General features: G+C 44.5%; 1 protein-coding gene across 24 annotated transcripts in view; it reads left to right on the top strand.

Annotated features, from left to right (window-relative positions):
• Nucleotides 1-448: 448 nt before the first annotated feature.
• MBNL2 (muscleblind like splicing regulator 2) overlaps nucleotides 449-19,675 on the top strand; it is a 107,125-nt gene continuing 87,898 nt past the window's right edge. For 8 of the 24 annotated variants that reach the window (XM_040699565.2, XM_046941306.1, XM_040699563.2 and 5 more), the window contains exon 1: nucleotides 457-565. The gene's annotated coding sequence lies outside the window, so the exon portion shown is untranslated. Of the gene's footprint in view, nucleotides 566-9,255; nucleotides 12,809-14,417; nucleotides 15,895-15,918; nucleotides 16,375-19,675 lie in introns of those variants that run through there. The other 16 variants (XM_040699538.2, XM_025150253.3, XM_040699514.2 and 13 more) reach the window with 6 other exon arrangements.

The following is a 19,675-nucleotide window of genomic DNA, read 5'->3' as shown; positions in this document are numbered from 1 at the left end:
GGGATGAGCTTTTTTTGCTGTCGCTCTTCTCCTTTTCAACGCCATTCTCTCCTACCAACTAAGAGAGGGTAACACTCATGGGATGCTTTTAAGCAGTGCCCAGTGCCAGGACAGGAGGCCATGGGCACAAACTGTAGCCCGAGAGGCTCCCTCTGAACAGCAGGAGCAGTGCTGTGCTGTGCGGGTGCCGGAGCACTGGCACAGGCTGCCCAGAGGCTGTGGGGTCTCCTCACTGGAGCTCTCCAGAAGCCGCCTGGCCATGGGCCTGGGCACCCTGCTCTGGGTGGTGCTGCTGGAGCTGGGGCTGGGACACAGGGACACAGGGCCCTGCCCGCCTCAGCTCCAACCCGGCAGCGCAGACGGCTCACCCGCCCCGCACTGCCCGCGGGAGGAAGCGCTCGGGCTGAGGGCGGTGCGGAGCGGGGCGGGACGGGGCGGAGCGGGCCGTGCCGTCCCGCCCCTCCGCCCGCAGCCGCCGCCGCGGCGGGAGAGGTGACAAGCAGCTGCGTGGAGGCGCCGCCGCCCGGTTGCGAACGGCCGCTTCCCGGCCCGGCTTCTCCGCGAGGTAAGGCAACCCCGAGCCACGGTCCCCGCGGAGAGCTCGGCTCCGCCGCCCCCGACCCGCGGTACCTGGACGGGCGGCGGCCGCTCCCCGGCCTCTCCTCCCGCTGCTCCCGCGTGGGTGCCCCCCCCGCCATTTTCCCCTCGTGTTTCCCGTGGGAGCGGCTGCGGCGCGGCGGCGCCTCCCGTCCCGCGGCCGCCGAGGGCTCCGCGCGCTGCCGTGGAGCGGCGGCCTCGGGGAGCCGCGGTTTCCTCCCGGCGGCGGCTCCGTGCCCCGTGTCGCCCCCACCCGCGGCCGTGAGCGTGGCCGCCGCAGAGGGCCGGCGCGCCCCGAGGAACTCCGTGTGGAAAGTCGATGTTGTGCCGCGCCGAGTTGCGTGCGGAGCCCTGTGTGCGTGTGTACCTACGGGGAACGCGCACCTAGGCGCGCACGTGGGAGATATATGCACGCCGATAGATTTTCCAAGCCATGACGACATTGCCTGCAGGCTTCTGCTTCCAGATGTTTTCCTTTCTGTTTCTCCCGGACACGTTTCCCTTCTGCTGGGAGCGAGGATGCTCCCTGGGTACTGCAGACGGGAGCAGCGGAGCGTCTGTGAGCCCACGGCTCCCTCATGGCCACGCTGTGCCGTGTCCCAACCCGTGGGTTTCCAGTGCCGTGGGCAAGCAGTGACGGAAGTGCAATTAATGTTCAGCACGTGACTTGGCCCCGCGCTTATCATCTTAACATGGTGTTCGTACCTTGGTAAATAGGCACAGGTTGAGCCATCTGTCCTGCCTTCTCCTGCCTTGTGTGTGCATACCGCAGCGTGCGTGTGTACACAGATGAGAAGTGTACCTGTAGGAGGCTTTGGGGCTAAAATGTGTTTGAACTCTCCTGGGAAGTGCCCCGAAGTTACTATCAAGGACTGATGGAAAGCTCCTTCAATATAGTTTTGGGCTACGTTCAAAAAAAAAAAACCAACCCCAAACCGGTTGCTTCAGGGTGGGTGATGCCAGTTAGTAATGTGCGGCGTGCTTGGCTGTTTGTGTACATGCACTGCAGCTGGTACCGCCGCCAGAAGGCATGCTGCTCTTCCCCTGCAGACAAGGCCCTTTTGTGTAGCTGTGGGCTCCAGGGGTGCGTGAAGCCAGGATGGGTCCTGCGGCCTTTCTCTGTGAGGAGGAGATGGTGCTGCTCATCCCGCAGGATAGGGCACGTCAGTCTGTGGCACTGCCATGGTTGCTGCCATATGCTACGGCTTGTCTTTTGCAGGTGAGATTTGGAGTGGTGTTTGTCTCCGGCAGGGGTATGCAGTAGCATAAAGGTCTGTCTGTCTTTCCAAGGTAGCCTACAGTACAGTCGCTGTATAGTGATGTTTTTCTATAGCAGAAGAGGTTGGCTGTGTAGCGATACCTCTGCGCTGTGTAGATATGAGGGTGGGCTCCATGATGCATGGCACCTCAACACATTTTTCCTCGGGAACTTCTCTCCTTAATCATTTATGGCCCTCTCTGAATAAATAGCATATTTTTAGAGCTCGGCAGACCTACCAAAATCTCAAATCCTTGGAGTTGGGCTGTTTAGGATTGTGATGCTGAAATCTTCATTTGAGCATCATTTTCTTAAATTTGGCTTTTGCAGAATAACAGTTGTCATAAGAAGATTAAAAATAAAGTCTACTTGCTGTTAACACTTGGTGGGCGAAATTTTCATCTTGTCTACTACATCTGCTCTGCAGTTTCTCTGCTGGTTGCAGAGTCTCCAGAGCTGTAGGATGCAGCATCAAATAGATTTGCTACTAACCTAGGGATTCTCGAACTGTGGCGTGTGTGCCGTGCAGAAACAGTACATGGGTTCTGCCACCAATGACATACGACTCCTCCAAGTTTGAGAACCTTCCTGGTCTTGTTTTCTCTGAGCTTGAAAGCTCAACTACAAGACAGCAGAAAAATTGCTGTTAACAGTTTATGGCAGGAAGAAGAAGCACACAAAATCGGTATTCCCCGTGCTGCTTGATGGTGTTAGGTCCTCTGGGCAGCTCTTGGAATTTCAGCAATTTTTAATGATTATTTTACTCTTTACGCTGACGGAGTAAAATTATAGAGCCTAATTTATTTAGGTTTGGCATGTTCTCACTGAAACTGATGCCATACCAGGTGAATGAACAGCCTGCTTGTTTATACCACCTTCCCTCCCCCTTTTAATAGGCCCCTGTAGGTATTGCTGTGGTACTACTAGAAGGTTTCAGAATTTGGTCTAACCTGCCAATAAAAACAGAAACAGAGAACCACCAACAGCATTAAACCTGTTATTGAGGAAGGTATTTTAATATTGATGGCCATCAGGGTAGAAATCTCACTTCAGAGGGCTCCATCCAGTCTTTCAATCACATTTACTGCCCTTCTATATATATTTTTTTCTGGCAGTTTATTGTTGGCCGTATGGTGCTGTGGTACTCAAGGCAGATACAAACACACTACCTTCATCTTTGCAGAACTGTAAAGTAACCTAATTGGCTTCCAGATCTCATGCCCCTCTATCATATTTCAAACTCTGTCTACTCATTACTGCTTTCCAGATGCCGTGTACTAATCAAATCTTTGCTGGATCACTTTTCCTCACGTGCATTATTATTCATTTTCTTATAGGCATCCAAGAAATTAAAATGCTTGATGTAATTTTCTTTCTTGATTATTTTTTTTTCCCTTTTGCCTTTCTTCAACATTCCCCCACGTTCATTTGCAACTTGATGGAAGTATAGTTAAGTTAGAGAGCGTTCATTAAGATGTCACTGAAGTGAAAGTCAGGAAAAGTGTTAATCAAAAATACTTTTCATTTTCTAGTCACTCATTTCTGACAAATAAACCTTTAAAATCAAAAACAATCTCCTTTTTCTACTGGTGATATTTCCCCTGCTCTTTTAGTGTAGTCTTTATCATTAGGGATGAATGATTTGCGCTAACTGGGTTCTACACCTTCCTGACTGCAATACTGAAACACTCAGCTAAATACGGAATAAAAACACGGTTGAGTATGGCTCAGAGAGACCCGAGTCTGAAGAAAGAGCAGGCTTCTTCAAAGAGCTGGAAGTATCCAATAATGCAACAGCTTATCCTTGTCTTGCAGACCAATGTTTCAGTGACTGATGAAGATGCCCATTGTCAGGGCCTTCTGTGGAGCGCAAGATAGGCCCGTTGCTATCCAGCACCTAGGCCACAGAGTGCTTTAAGACAGCAAGTAGGGTTTTGAGCACTACAAGAATGCAGTCTGGATGGCAGGAGGGTTGGTGTGGTGATGGTATGTAGCTGTGTTACTGGCATGTTCTGGAGCAGTAAAATTCTAGAGTGGGAATTTTCATGACCTTCTGTGGCGTATTACACAGGCCACTCTTTGCCTAGATGGGGCTGAGACAGCAACACTGTCATTGAGTAATGTTTCAGTATGAAAGTATAATGTCAGTGTAAAGTCCAGAAATACTTCTGACCTATGACCGGTTGAGATCACATATCTTAAAGCAACAAAGCCAGTCTGTAGGTGGCTGCAGACTCTTTTAAAAGTGTGTTGTTTTTGTTTGTTTGTTGCTTAGTGGTGAATTCCAGGTTTAGGTTTAAGTTCAATTCAACTTAACTTGCACTGCTCTTCAGCAGCAGGTTGTTTTGATCATGCTGCAGCTGTTTGTGCTGAAGGATAAATAGCTCTGTCGTCTTCATATTGAGAGAATTGGAGCCCATTTCTGACTCCTTCACGTGCTGGTTTGATGCTGATATTGGAAATAGGGCAGAGAGAATTCTGCTGATATTGGAAATAGGGCAGAGAGTATTCTGCTTTGTGGATCTCTGCTTGGGAAGTAACAAGGGGTGATGGAACACCTTCTTACTTCATGCACTCTCTGCTGACAGACAAATTTCATGCCTAATGGTATCAAAAGGAGGTCTGGGAGGCTGAGTTTGCATGAACCTGCATCTCTTTTGACTGGAAATCATGTGTTGTTGAGGAGAGCCCATGCCTTCTGTTTAGCTTGGTGTCCCCGGTCCATAGCTTTAGGTTCAATCAAATGAGCCAACAGTTGGCTCTGTTACTGATCTTTCTCAGGAATGGGAGATTTGACAGTAGGGCATGGTCGTTCAGTAGATCCATGGCAAGTTTCTTCAGTGATGGTAGGACTGTTACTTTTTCAAGGATGAAATGCTCAAGAAAATTTACGAGTGTTTTGTTAGTGATTTAAGACTGTAAAAAAGTATGGGTTGAATTTGGAGGTCTGGGAGTAAAAACTGTTAAGAAGTACAGGGATGTCTAAATGTTCTCTACTTGGGTTGTAAGTGAGCAGTTAGTGGATTTGGGTGAAGGGTGTTCTTGTTAGCTGAGAGGGGTTTCCAGGTAGGCACAAGGTTTCCATGAAGTAGAATGCATCCCTGTGGTGCTCTCCGTTTATATGGATGTTGTAGGCTCTGAGCATTGATGGCCTTGATGGATGGCTTTGATGAGTTAGTTATCTAACCTTTATTTGCTGTCCTCAACTCTGGAACTTCTGTTTTTTGTCTGTATATAATGAATTGTCAATATATCAAGGTGATTTTTGGACACGCTTCTGGAGCAGTGGTTGTCAGGGCTTGTAAGTAAGTGTTCACTTACTTACAGCCTTGTAGCCTTTAAGTGAATAAATGTTAACTTTAGCTTTTCTGATTAGTGAAATATAATAATAATGCCTTACTAGAAGTGTCTTGGATTTCACGTCTGCAGAACAGGTATATAGAGTGTTTCCTGCCTCCTGCTTGTGCTTGAGTCTTTGCCTTAACAGTGTGAGGGGGGGAAAAAAAAGATATAGGCTTAGATCTCCTCTAGACAGCACTGTGTGATGCAATTCATATCAGGTATTTCACTCTTAGCATTCTGCATTGCCTGTTGGCAGTTGGAGATGGGTCTTGTGTTACTCAATTCATTCACTTAGTTTCATAATACTTTATGCTCTTAGCTTCCTGCTTGTGTTGGAGTATATTTCTTGTGCTACTTACAGCTTTTAGATGGTATCTGATTTCTCTGGTTCTTTCCCTAGTTTCTTGAACAGTCCATTTCAGTTTACACTGCGGTAGATGGGTGCCATGTGGATTGCTAGATGCCATGGGATGGACTTGTATACCCTGATATTCTTTTTGGAGCTTTAAGTGTTGAGTCCTGGGATTAGTTAGGCCTGAAAATGCATCCTGTGGGAGCAGCAAGGCGTAATTGGCTGCAATGGCAACATTAGGGCACAGTCCAGCAGAACAAGGTGTTGTCAGTGGCTTCAGTCAGTCATTCACTTGAAATTACCTGTCCTCACTGCTGTAAATTAGAGGAAGGGGAGGAAAAATCAATACCCTTCCTGAGCTGTAAAGCAGCATCTTGATCAACAGTGTGATAATAACTGGAGGCCAAGGCTGGGTGCAGCTCAGCACTCCTCCCTTGTAAAGCAGCAGAGCGGTTTGGTTGTCTGAGTTGTGATGATGACCCTAGGGCTGACAGGAGGATTATTGCAGCATTGTTGTCGCTTTCTAGAAAGCTTACCTCATGCTTCTTTAGAAATTTCAGATGATTGATGCACTTTTTCTTACAGTGATGCCAGCAATGCCAAACCTGCTAGGGTTGGTCCCAGCTGCTGCTGGAAGCAAACTGGAAACGGGGATGATGTCACTTTGAGGTGCTGTTTTGGAGAGTTTTAGGATTGAGACAATGGGTTTTCTCAACTGGAGGAATCACTAAAACTGCTGTAGTTCTACTATGTTTACATCAGCAGGATTTTGTCAGGGGGATTGTAATTATTTTTTGTTTTCCACTTAAAAGACTGGGGAAAAAAAGGAGTAAAATAAATGGGATATTCTTAAAGGGTTGTTTTTTTTTTTTTTTTAAGAGCTGCCAATGCGCTTCAAGTTATGTTGTCTCAAGAAGAAGTATTTGGCCATGGCCGTAATTGGAGAGTCTGCATCAGATTTTGGTTTCTGAAGGGATATATCAAGATCTTTACCAGAAGGTTAGCTCTGGTTACTTCGTTCCTTTGTAGTTCAGGTGTCCTTCAGTAGCTGGAAGGGTTTTGATGAGACATCGTGTGGCTTGGTAGTAGATATCTCTCTAAAATGCAACTGCACTCAATACATGAAATGTCTGAGGGGACAGAAATAATAGGGCCCAAATTTCTGTGGACGTTTCTGTGGAGAATCCAGGGATTTTAACCTCTCTCTTCTGTCAGTATTTGAAAGAAGAATCAAAAGAAGCAAATGCAAAACACTTGACTGATATTCCCTTGCATATGCTGCCAAAAGCAGAGGAAAGGGATAAAGGCAGAAGTCTCTCTAGTTCATCCACTGGGAACTGAGCACACATTCACAGCTTTTGTCACGGGCAGTATGTCTGGCTCCAGTGAAGTGCTGTTGCCAGGTCTGGACCCAGTGCGAAGCTACCATTACAGGCACGGGACTGTGCTGAGGGAGCTGGCTGTTCCCAATCAGATGAAAGGAGGCTGAGGGAAAATCCCGTGCAGCTAGTGAAGGATATTGAAGCCAAGCTCTCCTGAGTAGTGCCAGATGACAGCAAGAGGACAGCGGCAACAAGTTTTTGCTTTGGAAATTCAGGTTGGGCATTGTCCACATAGGCAACCCCTAATTGTGGGCCTGCCAAAGTCAGGCTCACAGGTTGAGGTGCCATGGTGATCACCAAGAGGGCGGGGAGACTGGTGAGACTGGCCTTAAGATTTTTGGTTGGTGGACTGTATACATGCAGAGGATCTATATGGACTTCACCCTGCACTGTTCTTCTGCAGTCTCCTTTGCCTAGTACTACCTTTAAGCCAAAGGTAGCAGGCAAGATACCTTCTAATATTATTTTGCCTCTACTAATATCTATTAGTTCTAATAATTATTATTAGATTTGGTGCTAGGGGGAATAGCCAAATTAATGGCTATGTCAATATTTTATTTTACTTTTTTTTTTTTAAGTGAGAGGAAGAGTAGTAAGTTGGAGAAAAATACAGAAGGTAAAGTGCACAGCATTAGCTGGAGGGAGGCTAACTATTTACAGAGTTTTTCCTACAAATAAACTGTCCATTCTCTCTTTGGACCTCTAGTCAATGAAACAGTGCGTGCATTTTGATTTTGAGGCACTCTTTTTGTAATTTACTTCATTCTTCAGGTGGCTGGGTTAAATCTTGGAATTTGCTGCTGGAGCTGTACTGTCATTGGAGATCAGGGTTTTCGGGTGCCATTTTATCCCCACCTCGTGCTTCTGCTAAAGGACCTTCTTTCTTGCCCTTCGTCACTCCTTGTTTGCCCGTTTATCCCAAATGAAAGCCATTCTTGTTTCTTTCTCTGTGAACAGATATTCATTTTCCTGGTTTCTGTTAATGTAGTACGACATCAGGAAAAATAAAGATCCACAACCGTGTATATTTACATAGTGTTATATGGCAGAATAACCAGGCGAAGAACCACGTGCAGTGTTTTAAAACATTGTCCACATAAAAGCTTCATAGTAACCATACAGCAAGCTGTAACAAATCAACCTTTTTGAGGTGAAAATTGAAATTTGATGTAAAACTCACGACTGCTTGAATGCATGTAATTCTGATGTTTAAAGAAAAGCTTGCCTATGTGAACACAAACTGATAGACCTCACAAAACAGAGCTGCCTGCTAACCAAAAGACTAGTTGCTTGCCAGCGGTTCTCCTGGCATAGCTTTCTCCTACCTGTCATCCGTACTTCACAGAAAGAAATAAAACCCTGTACTTACATACTCCAGGCCTATCCTCCTTGCCAATGTAATGCTTTGTTAATTACATGGAGTCCTCTACTTTTACATGTGCGGGTCGTTAATTGCTGTGAAAGGGTGAGGGATTCAATCCTGCTCTTATTGATCTTAAAAAGCAAAAATTATTCAATTGCTTCTCTCTCTCTTTTTTTTTTTTCCTGAAGTCTCCTGGCACCTGTTTTTTCTGCTTACAGTGGAGATTGCTTGCTGATTTTGCTGCATGCCCCTGAGCATCTACCCTACAGGCTCATGCTGTTAAGTGGCAGCTTGCAGGGAAATGGCAGCTAGCATCACCTGCTAACTAGCAATGGGACATTTTGCACCTACCTTCTAGCAGTGTTTAAAAACAATAGACTAATTTTAGGCAGTTAGACTAAGCTGAATTATTATTGTATTAATTTAAGATGGGGAGATTCAAAATGCAGCTTTGTTCAGTGACGTATTTTCCCCTTTGGGTTTAATGTGGAGAAATAAAATAGAGCTTGTGGATTTAAAGGATAATTAGAGAGTCCTCATTACATCACTGGTCAAAAGTTGTATTATTTGCAGCCATTGCTTGAATTACATGCAGGATCTAGACGACGTTAGAGGCTGATAATTGAATCTTCATAGCAGATTAAAAAAATACTTGGTTTACCTATAAAAAAAAAACATAATTGGAATCGGCTTGTTTTTTCAGGTAGTTATGTGAAGGATTATTTCTGGTAATTTAGGAACTTTTTAGAGGACGAATCTTAGTTCTGTTTCTTCCTGAGAGGTTGGCTGTTACGGGAAGCCACCAAATTCTAGCTTCTCCAAATAAGGGGCAGAAGTTTCTTTTATGCAGCCTTCACCTCTGTGCTCTGAAATACGAGAGACTTCTCCTATGTGACCCTGGGGATGAGGCTATTAGGTTCTCTGACAAGGTGATTTATCAAGTGGTTTCCTCTTGCTGTAGGTTTGAACGGGAGCAACTCCAAATATGAGGCTAGAACAATAGCTGTGGAGGAAGTTAGTCATGGCGGGAACTGAGGAGGAAGGAGCGTGTTTTTATCAGCAATGGAAGAACTTCTCAATACACAATGGTCTTGCTAAGGAATACTGAATAGTGGTGACTTGCACCTTGGCATTGTTTCCAACTGGATGCTGAAGACATACAGGCACAGTGCAAGACTTTCACCAGCTAATTCCCTGGTTGTGGTAGATGCTGTACAAAATGAAGGACATGAAGCCAATTAGCAAGGAGGAAGATACATCTTGCTTGCAGTGTCAATGCTTTTACCATGCGATTTCTTCTGACTCATAGAACTGCTCTTCTGAGTAGAGTTCAGCAGCTCTTGATGAAGGTGCAACTCTTAAATCTTTCTGAAAGAGTTGGATGGAATGGGCTGCCCAGGGGGATTGTGGAGTCTCCTTCTCTGGATATATTCAAGAGATGCCTGGATGCCGACCTGTGAAACCTGGTCTAGGGAGCCTGCTTTGGGAGGGGGGTTGGACTCGATGATCCCTAGAGGTCCCTTCCAGCCTTTACAATTCTGTGATTCTGATGCATATTGAGGAAATTGTTTAGGTTTTTGGGCGGGTTCAAATACTCAAATATAGGATTTCTCTAAAATGACAACAGACCATTTTATGTCCGAGATAACTGTACGAGGCTGGCAGCTACAACCCAGGGTGTACCAGTGGCCCTGTTTTTCAACAGTGGCCACTCAGGCTCTCACTTGGGAAGCTAAGATGGCACCAAATGTTTGTAATGTTAGTATTTAGTGGGCATGGTGGTGATGGGTTGACAGTTGGACTTGATGATCTTAGCGGTCTTTTCCAATCTTTGTGATTCTATTTTAACGCTTCTATGATTTGATATTTCAGATCAGTGGACTTCAAAATCCTCAGCTTTCTTTTAGGTGTCATGAAGAAAAACAGAATCACTGTTTTCAGTGTAAGTTGGCATTCAAAGAGCTAGTTAATATAGGTGGTTTGCCAGTTTGTTTTGCCTAGTTTGGTACTTTGCCAGTGTATATTACTGTGCTTATACAGTGAGAAACAGCAAGAAATCATTTGTTTTACCAACCTTCCCTCCCAAAACATTTCCCTTGAGAACCTAAAAGAAAATCATAAAGAATTTAGTCTAACTCAGTCTAACTCCTTTTAGGTTAATTTGATGTCAATCAGTTGTTCAGAGGAAGAAGGCATGGGGGAGTGTAGGGATTGATGTTCAGTCAGGGAAAGAAAACCTGGAACACATTCAGCATAGCTTAGAGAACAAGCTTGTGTAGCTTATATAGCAGCATAACTGGAACGTGCTTATAGGAAGCTGAGGATTTACACCAAAGCTGTAACTGTGCATTGTCAACATACACGTGTTCTTAAGACATATGATTATGTATTTAATTACTTGAAATTAATTTGAAAATGTAAAGTGCTATCTAGAGCATGTAACTTCAGTGCCTTAAGTTCTTAGGTTCTTAATAAAGCTTCTTCTGTGGTATGATTTCACCTTTTATTTGTGTAACAAAGGAGTTAATAGGAGGGTGGCCACCTCAGGTAACAGAGACAGAACGTTTCGAGGATAGGGAAGAATCACTTAGAAGATCTACTTTAGTATATGATGAATCACAGCCTACAAATGCCTATTTCTCCTCAGTGACTATAAAGAGAAAGGAGGAGTAGAGTGACTCATTGAGATGTGGTTGTTTATATTTGGTCATGTATATTTCAAGCCAAGTGCATAAGGCTACATTCAGAAGCAGCTAAGTCCTCTGGTGCACCCAGGCCATGTCTCTCAAACATTCAGCTATGAAACCTGGTTGCGGTGTTCTGCAGCTCTCTTCTGTCTGGCATGTTCGTTACCCTTCCCAACTGCAACTGCCACAAGAGGGGAGAGTGCACGTATACTCAGTTTTCATGCCGGTGGGGAATTGGTGTCACCCCAGAATAAAGTCAGGATACAGCCAGGGTGTATGCCTGAACCCGTGCATTTGGAGCTCGTAGTTTGGACATGGCTTAAATTGCCTGCACAACCAGTGAGAGGAAGGAGGGGATTTGGAAGGCCTCCAGAAGCCACCTCAAGTTTGGTAAGGTGAATCCTAACCTCTGACTTGAATTTGTGCTCGCTTATGTGATATCTTACTGTTTCATATTTCTCTCAGTGTAGATGGTGAGACTAGAACAGTCTGTTTTCATGTCTGTGTACAATCCGTTTCAAGGTTTTCTGGGTTAGGGAGGTGTTGGGAAGTCCGGGTACTTGAATGTTAAAGCAGTTGAAATCCTGGACTCTGAGTTCTTATAATAAGCATACTTAGAAAATAGTAATAACAATTGACTTAGCAATGTCCTATTGAAAGCATACTTGCTTCTTGTCACTATCTTTGGTTTTGGCAGTACTAGAGATCTTGTTTTTGTAACTTAGTATGATTCCTGCCATCACTTCAGCCCCAGTGCCTCAGAAATAGTGAGGTATTTTGCAAAGACTGGCATCAATGACATTGCCTGTGAATAGGTCTAGGTGTCTAGATTTAAACTCTTGGCAGCTGCCTTGAATTTTCTTCTCTGCTGTCGTTCAGATCATAGCTACTAAGATTGAATTTTGCTGGTGCTAGCTGTTGTAGGAAGAGTATTACTGACACAAGAAAGTTTTGAAGTTGTTCCTGCCGTTGCTGAACTTACCTAAATGTCACCATTGCTGTAGGTCATCTATGCTCGGCTCAAAATCTTCTTTGTGCTGTGGTCAGTATCGCGTAAGTTACTTGTCGTGTTAAATGTTAGTGATATCTATAGTCCACTCTTTTTGCACAACTCTGCTTAAATCAACTTTTGTTGGTTTTTACTATTAGCTCTAATAGCTATCAATGAAGAGCAAAAAAGGAAAAAAAAAAAAAAAAAAAGTGCAGTTTTTGCTTGATCCATTTTACTACAACTTTATTACTTCCAAAATAGTCCGGTTTTCTGGGAATGCTACGTCTGTACCCTTCAGAAAGTTGTAAGAGTCACCTTTAGCAGTGTGTTTACATTGAATCATTAAATACAGGAGGCTGTGAAACAGAGCAGATGGTATTTTCTTTGTTCAGAATGTACCTTTATTTGTTCAACTTTTTTGAGTTGACATTAGAATTTCTTTGCTTCTCTAAGATTTTTGTCATATTGCAATTAAATATATAACACAATTGCATAAGTAGATCTGAAAATTGAAATCCTGTCCTTTTTATTTGTAACTGATGTGAAAAATGCATGATTGGATGGCTACATCTCAAATTCAGATCAATCACTTGGAACTCTTTGCTCAATGTACAGAAGACTGTATTTTTAAATACACATTTTTTTTCCCCAGCCTGTGAACTCATGCCTTGCTGCATGCTATTCAAACACCATTTTTAAGGAAGATTACATATTTTCTCTTGAGCTTTCTGACAGAGTCTGGCTGAGGGGCTGACATGTACAGCGTGTGATTTGAGAGGCTTCTGATCCCTTGACAAGGGAAGAACTAGAATGTAATCATCCACACAAGAATCCAGGTGAGCATGTGGCTGTTGGTTTTGCATATGTAATTGTAGAGGCCTAGGTGTAAGATTTTGGAGAACCTGAACCACGCTTTGACTTCACCTGAAGCCCCAAGCTTGCAGCAAACTTGTCTGGATTTATTTAACTTCCTTTTTGCAGTTAACTTGCAAGCTTCTTAGAAGGAAACTAACTACCCATGGAAGTTCTTTTTGTGTGCTGCCACATCAGTTCATAGGGAAAGGAGAACCATGGCAGTGTGTGCTGCTGGAAAGGAGAGAGCTGCGGCCTTCCTGGGCCTGGGCTGGGCGCCATGACTGGCCTGCATCTCCCCTGTGCAGGGCTAGTTCCTCTGTGGGTGGAGTGGTTGTGTCTGTGCTGCTCATCCTCCTCTTTGGACCCGTTGGAGTGCTCTGGGGCCACCAGGCTCCACATCACCGCTTTGTCCCTGCTTCAATGTCATCTTTCATCTCCTGGCTGTGCTGGAATTGCTGGTGGTTGGTGCTGGCTGCTCTGTTTCTCACCCAGCTCAATCACTTTTTGCTTCCTTGTGGTAACCTTTTGCTCAACCAGACCCAGGATTTCCAGACTCAGTCTCTCGCTTCTCTTTCTCCCTTTACTCTAATTGCCATCCCACCTCTACTGCCAAGCTTTATGCCATATCTTGGTCCCCTTGGCCTTTCTCACACCCTACTGCAGTGCTGTCTCAAGGCTCTGTCTCCTGCACATCCGTGGGGCACGAGCCAAAGGGTCACACAAGCAACAGACGAGGTTGTCTTCCTGCTGTCACTTCCAATGTCTGGTCTTTGGCAGATGGGAGCAGCAGTTACAGGGGAAATCCTGCTAATCTCCTGTAACTTGAGCCCGTTACACGCTCGGTCGCACTGTGGGCCTGGTGCCTTTCCAGCCACATACGGCCATTCAGAGGAGGTGGTGGATTTACATTGCGGAGCTCAAAAGGAAAAATACGATGATATATCAGCACCATTTTGGCAGGTCCCATAGCTTTATCAGATAGGAAAATATTTTCGTAAGAATAGCAAAAGGTGTAGCCTTGAAAAATAAAAGAAAAAGTGAAGAGAGTACTGCCAATTTTCAGGACTGCCCTTCGAGGGGAGGGGGCAGAGTTCTCCGGTCAGTGGGTTATAGGAATGGCAGAGCAACGTGTTTCTGTCTAGCCCTGTCTCAGAAACGGGCAAACTGCGTTTTGGCAGAAAAATAAATAAATCCTGCAGCAGATGTCCAGCATGGAAAATTTTAACACAGGCAGCTCGAGTCTGGCAAAGTCAGAAGACTGTGGAAAATCCCAACGAGACGCACTGGGCCACCTCGATCACAGACGGAGTCGCCAGTCTTGCCAGCAGCGCGACCCAGCTCCAAGTCTCTCGAGGCCTGCTGGAACCAACTGTTTAGGGTTATTTTTGTCTGTTTTTGTATATTAGAGTGGAATGGAGGGGGTGATTCAGCAGAGAGGGAGGGCTGCCCTGTAGGAGTCTCTAGGCAGAAGCCAGCAGCAGGAGCCAGCAGAAGCCTGAACTTGCTGGAGTGGAGGAGGGGAGGGAGAGGAGGAGTGTGTCATGGTCAGATGGCGGGGACGCGAGGGGCAGCCGGCAGGGGGCTGCGGTAGGGGGGCCTGCAGTGCTGGAAGGGGCAGACCTTGACAAATTGGAGGGGAAACGATGAAGCCTGAAGGAGAGTTTTTGCTTGCGGGATGGCAGGGTAATGGATTTTGGAAAGCTTCGTTTATAATATGCAAAACAGGCGATAGGAAACAATGGGGCCTTGGGACAGAGCTGCCAGTTGAATGAGGGCTTTGTTTTCCTCTTGTCTATTCATATTTTTAAACTTTCAGTGGAATTTTAGATACATTTTACACATTTTTTTATGTAAGGGATTGAACTACATTAACTACTGTCTGAAGTAGTATTGCACTGCAATCTTTATCCCTTTTTGGATGAAGATTGACTTTCCCGGTTAAGCTCCTTTTTGTATTCTTTCTTAATTGCAACTCATGTTCAGTAATCCTTTGCTGCATTGCACTTTTGGTTTAAGACTAAAGCCAAATGTGTGAGAAAACACCAGACCCTCTGTCCCAAGCATACTGATCTGCCCTGGCCGTGGCCAAATAAGTGGCAACTGGTATCGCAACCTCAGTACTGATGGGCATCGGTGGGGAGCCGCTCACCCTACTGGGGCGTGGGCGCTGCTTGTGTGATCCGTCTGCCAGGGGTATTAAAACACCACCAAATAGGTCGTGTCCTCATCAGGGAGCATCCCATACCTGGAGTCCTTAGCACCTGGTCTCAGATGTTCCAAAAGATGCTGCCTGTGTGTGTTGCTGCTAAATGAGCGCGCTGCACAGTGGGATCATGCAGTATTTGAGTGAGAACACTGCGAGCTGAAGGGGAGTGCGGTTTTGCTGTATGTTGAAATAAAAAGGAGATTGTTTGGTTTCTGGTGCATGGCAAACCTTTCCAAACGAAACAGCATCGCTGCAGTTCTGCAGTTGCAGTAATACTGTTTGTGCATGCCTTTATGATCAGCAGAAGCTTTTAAAATCCTCGTTCAAGCCGGCACCGATCTACCGTTGTGATGCAGGGAAGGGGAATTGTTTGCTTTTGCCGCATGTGGTGCTTCATGGAGGTATAGCTTTACCTCGCCAGCAGAAGCCCTCTCCTGCGCGAGGGAGATTCCTGGTTCATCAGCATGGACGTGTTGTTTTTCCACGTTGGGAGCGCCGTGCTGCCGTGTCAATCACCCCGATCCAGTGGGTTCGAGAGCGGCAGGGCTGACGATGCGGGGCGTGATTGGCTGCCATATGCTGGGAGGGCTCTGGGAGAAGGAAGGGCTGCAGTCCTCCAGCAACAGAGTTTAGGCTGTGTCTTTGCTTCATCATCTGAGGAAAAATCCCCCGATAAGGCTCAGGGCTTTCTGAGCGCAAGGAAAATAAAAAAAATAGAAGAAAAAAAAAAAAATGGACGGTTAATCGCTTGGTGTGACATCCATTCATCACAATGATGCGATGGGAAAGGCGCGGCTGTTTGTGGATGTCAGATGTTTCTGTTCACATTGGAAACGTGCCGAATAGACGGAGCTGAACAAGGTAGGAGGGCTGTCGTCTGTTGTCGAGTGTTCAAAGAGTTTGCTGCAGTGTGCTGCATACCGGCTGTGCTGCCTGGGGCAGTCGGGCAGGCGAGATTTCACCGGTGAATACCTGCTGTCAGGGAGCAATATGCGGGTGTTATGCCAACTTGCTTTCAGAGGGACTTCGTTTACGCCATAAACAGCTCTCTTCAGGAGCAGCTAGTGAGTAGATGCATATTAAAAATAACACGAGCAAATAACAGAAATAGGTCAGTGTGTTTCAGAAGTGCTGTACCCTAATTGGATTTTTAGCCGGGCTGTCGCCTAGCAGTGCTTCCTAGCCTTAATAAAGAGAATGAGTCAACCTGGAAATCTGTGAAGTTTATAGCAGATACGTTTGAAGATTTATGTGAATTAGGATGGCTCATCTAAATAATTCCTGATCAGAGGCTTTAACTAAAGCCAGGATGGTCTGCCTGGGACGTGAAGGAGCGGTAAGGTAAGCTTACAGCGTTTCACTCCATTAAAGAAGTCCAGGCGTTTTGGGCTGCGCAGTGATTCCTTGTGTTCCTGAAGGCAAGCTGTTAGTTTCTGGTAACGTAGTTCAGTTGAGTATTTCCCCTGCTATTTCCAGGTCTTTGTCTTGGCAACAGAACGGGATCTTTATGTGAAAACAAGGTTACTAATACGTGCTGCAATTATCTGATCTGTGTGCATTTTTAATGAGAGGAGACACAGCTAGCAGAATAATTTAATGAGCAGGCTGGCTTTCGCAGCAATGATTTCACTGTGCTGAGATGCGTCAACTTTCTTGGTGAGGAGGAGCCTCGGGAAGCAGTGGAGAAGATTTACGTTAAGCACTCTGGAGAGAATGATTATTTAGGCAGAAGTCTGTTCAATTTTGGAAGGGTTGAGGAATTAGTAGTATTATTCATCATTGTTATTTGTTAGATGTTGGAAGCAAACTTTGCCGCTGTATTGTTGGAAGGGTCTGAGAACATTGCCTCATCCTGTGACGTGACATGCTGAAGCCTCTTGGACTTTCCTAGACTGCCATTTGTGCTGGCAGAGCTCAGTACCTATCAGGATCCCACCCAGTTAGCTACCTGATGTAGCATGCTGTCTTCAGGTGTGCTTGTAGCAGCATCAAGTTTGTATATACAATACATAACTTTAAATAAAAGATCGGCAGATGGTGAAACAGCAAGAAAATGCTATAATCTTATTTCTCTTCTAATACCCGTGAACGTTAGTTATATATCAATATTTTTGTTCAGATAAGATGTGGGTAGAAAAATTTAAGCGTGTGATTTGAGGAGGAATGAAGATCAATGTCTCAAAGTAGAAACGGCGTATAAGAACTCTTTACTGCCTAGAAAAACTTCCAGTAATCTAAAAAATCTTTTAACTTCAGCTAATTTAAAAAGTGTTGTGTTAGACCCTGCTAGACCAACAGTGCCCCCATCCCGTCTCCTTCACCCCCACTCCTTCAAGGAGAAGTACAGGGCATGGGTGCAAAACTCCCTATGTCACGGCCCAGCTCCTCACAGCAGACTTTGTTCAGAAGAGGCTGATTCAGATTCCCCGTTATCTGGCTCAGTGCTCGCTGTAGACCTGGGGCTGGGATGTCGATACATCTCCAGTTTATGAACCAGTAACACACAAACCCTGCGCTCGTGTAAGTCGTAGCAGCTGCATGGATCTTCCGAGAATTTCCAACTGCTAACAAGTGAAACGTGTCAGGATGTAGAGCATTATTATTAATAGGATATGAATATGTACGTTTCACAGTTGATTGCTATCGATGTTCAAATGTAATGTTTGTGCGCACAGTATGTTAGGCAAGTGAAGCAAGGACTGATAATTAGAAGTCAAATAATCTTATGCAAGACATAGAGTGCGAGCTACTTTCTTATTTTTTTGCAGATGAAACTGTTTGCGTGCATAACTTGCACGGAAATCTTTTCAGTCTCACATTTTGAGACTGTCAAATAACTTAGATGACTGTTTTCTCATATCTTTGAGGTGACATTGTATAGAATTGGCTTTAATGCCAAGGTGAAAACTTGCATTCATCCCTCAGTCTGCCTGCTCTCAAAGAACAGTTATTCAGTATTGGATTCGTTTCTTCATTTTCCTAAGATAAAATCTACTAATGATGTAGCGTAGCGTTTGCAGAATGTTTATGAAAGGAAATAAAGTTCTCCATTTGTGCACATGCATTTTACAGAAATCTGCAGTAGTCATATGCTGCAAGGATTTTTTTTCTGTGCAAGAAAAGTAGCTATTAATATTGCATGGGATTTCAGGCACTCAGGTCTGCTAAGTCATCTCTGCTGTGGATGAGTGTTCTTCTCTGTAGCTCACCAGTATGTCAGCAATTATCTGTACTGTATTTATCTGTAAGAAGCTGTGAATGTTCTCTCTTTTATGCCATTGAGAGGTGAGAAAAAGACTTAGGGTTCAAATGGAATTCCTCATTTCCAGTTCCAGGTATCGTTTTATTTCCTAAATCAGAAACATTAGCGATGTGTCTAACAAAATTTTCAGATAATAACTATTAATGATACCTTAATCTCCAACGTTACTAGAAATTTCTCAGACTATGAATATTCTCTTCTATCTTTCAGGGAATAAATGCTTTTTAAAGCCCAAAGATTTTTTTTCCTCTTTTTTGTACAAACACACAACTGTTCACAAGATTGTACCAAATGAGAATATAATTTCCTGCTTTAGATTTTGTTAGTACGTTTGCTGTTTAAAACCATTTTACAGCCTTTGATTGTGAAGCTAATTTGATATCTTTAGCACAGTGTGTTGTGGTCAACTAGTGCGAACCAGTGCTACGTAACCTTCTGTAAACAGGCTGAAATTACAGCCTGGGGAATATAAAACTCATTTTAAGAGGGCGTCAAAGCTGAAAACTAGTTCAAATAATAGTAGCATTAACTGCTTGACTAATTAAACTAATCGTCTTATCCATTATTAGCAAATGCAATGACAGTTGTTGGTCATTGATATACGGGGTCCAAAGTCTCCTTTAAAAACAAACATTTCAGCTCTGTTTGGGGGTAGAGGGTGCTCGAGGTTAAAAATCATATGTTGCCTTCCTAGAATTTACCGATGTCTTAAACTCCACGTGAGTAAATAACTGCATTAAATAAGGGATGTAAAGTTCTTAGTTCAATGTTTTGGGCGCACTAAAAAAGGAGTTTGAGACCGTGGAAATTCATGAGCATGCCCAACAGGAGATTAGAGGCATATATAACTAATACAAAGAGTATATGTTGTAATTATGCAAAGAAATAGCGTGTGGAGGACTTTTTTTTGCTGTTCTCAAAGCTATTGAGAGATGCCAGTGTTCAGCTGGCTGCTGTAGCAGAAGACCTGTAGGATTCCTGGAGCGATAAGCCTGGCCCAGGAGCTGCTTGGCTGGCTTGTGGTACCAGCAACGATGCAAGTTAGAAGAGCTTGGCTGTAGTTCTGGTTAAATGCAAATGATGCACAAACCTGCACAGTGCTTTTCTTTTTTTTTCTCTTTTTCTGTTTGGGTGTAGATGTATGCACACACACATACGTGTAATAAAAACACTGTATTTGTGAGTGCATGTTACACACCATTTCACGACTATTAGAGTATCACGCCTTGTTGAATTGTAAGCCAACAATCGGTAGAGAGGCTCATATGCTGGTGAAATCTTTCCTCCTGCAGAGAGTACAGCAGGCCGAGCAATGGGCAGAATTAGAGAATACGCAGAAGGAAAAATACAGAAATGTTTTTCCTGTGGAGACTTATGGAA

Source organism: Gallus gallus, chromosome 1, assembly GCF_016699485.2.
Source record: "Gallus gallus isolate bGalGal1 chromosome 1, bGalGal1.mat.broiler.GRCg7b, whole genome shotgun sequence".
Taxonomy (NCBI): Eukaryota; Metazoa; Chordata; class Aves; order Galliformes; family Phasianidae; genus Gallus; species Gallus gallus.
Note: the sequence above shows the minus strand (reverse complement) of the source record. Positions and strands in the feature narration are given on the sequence as shown.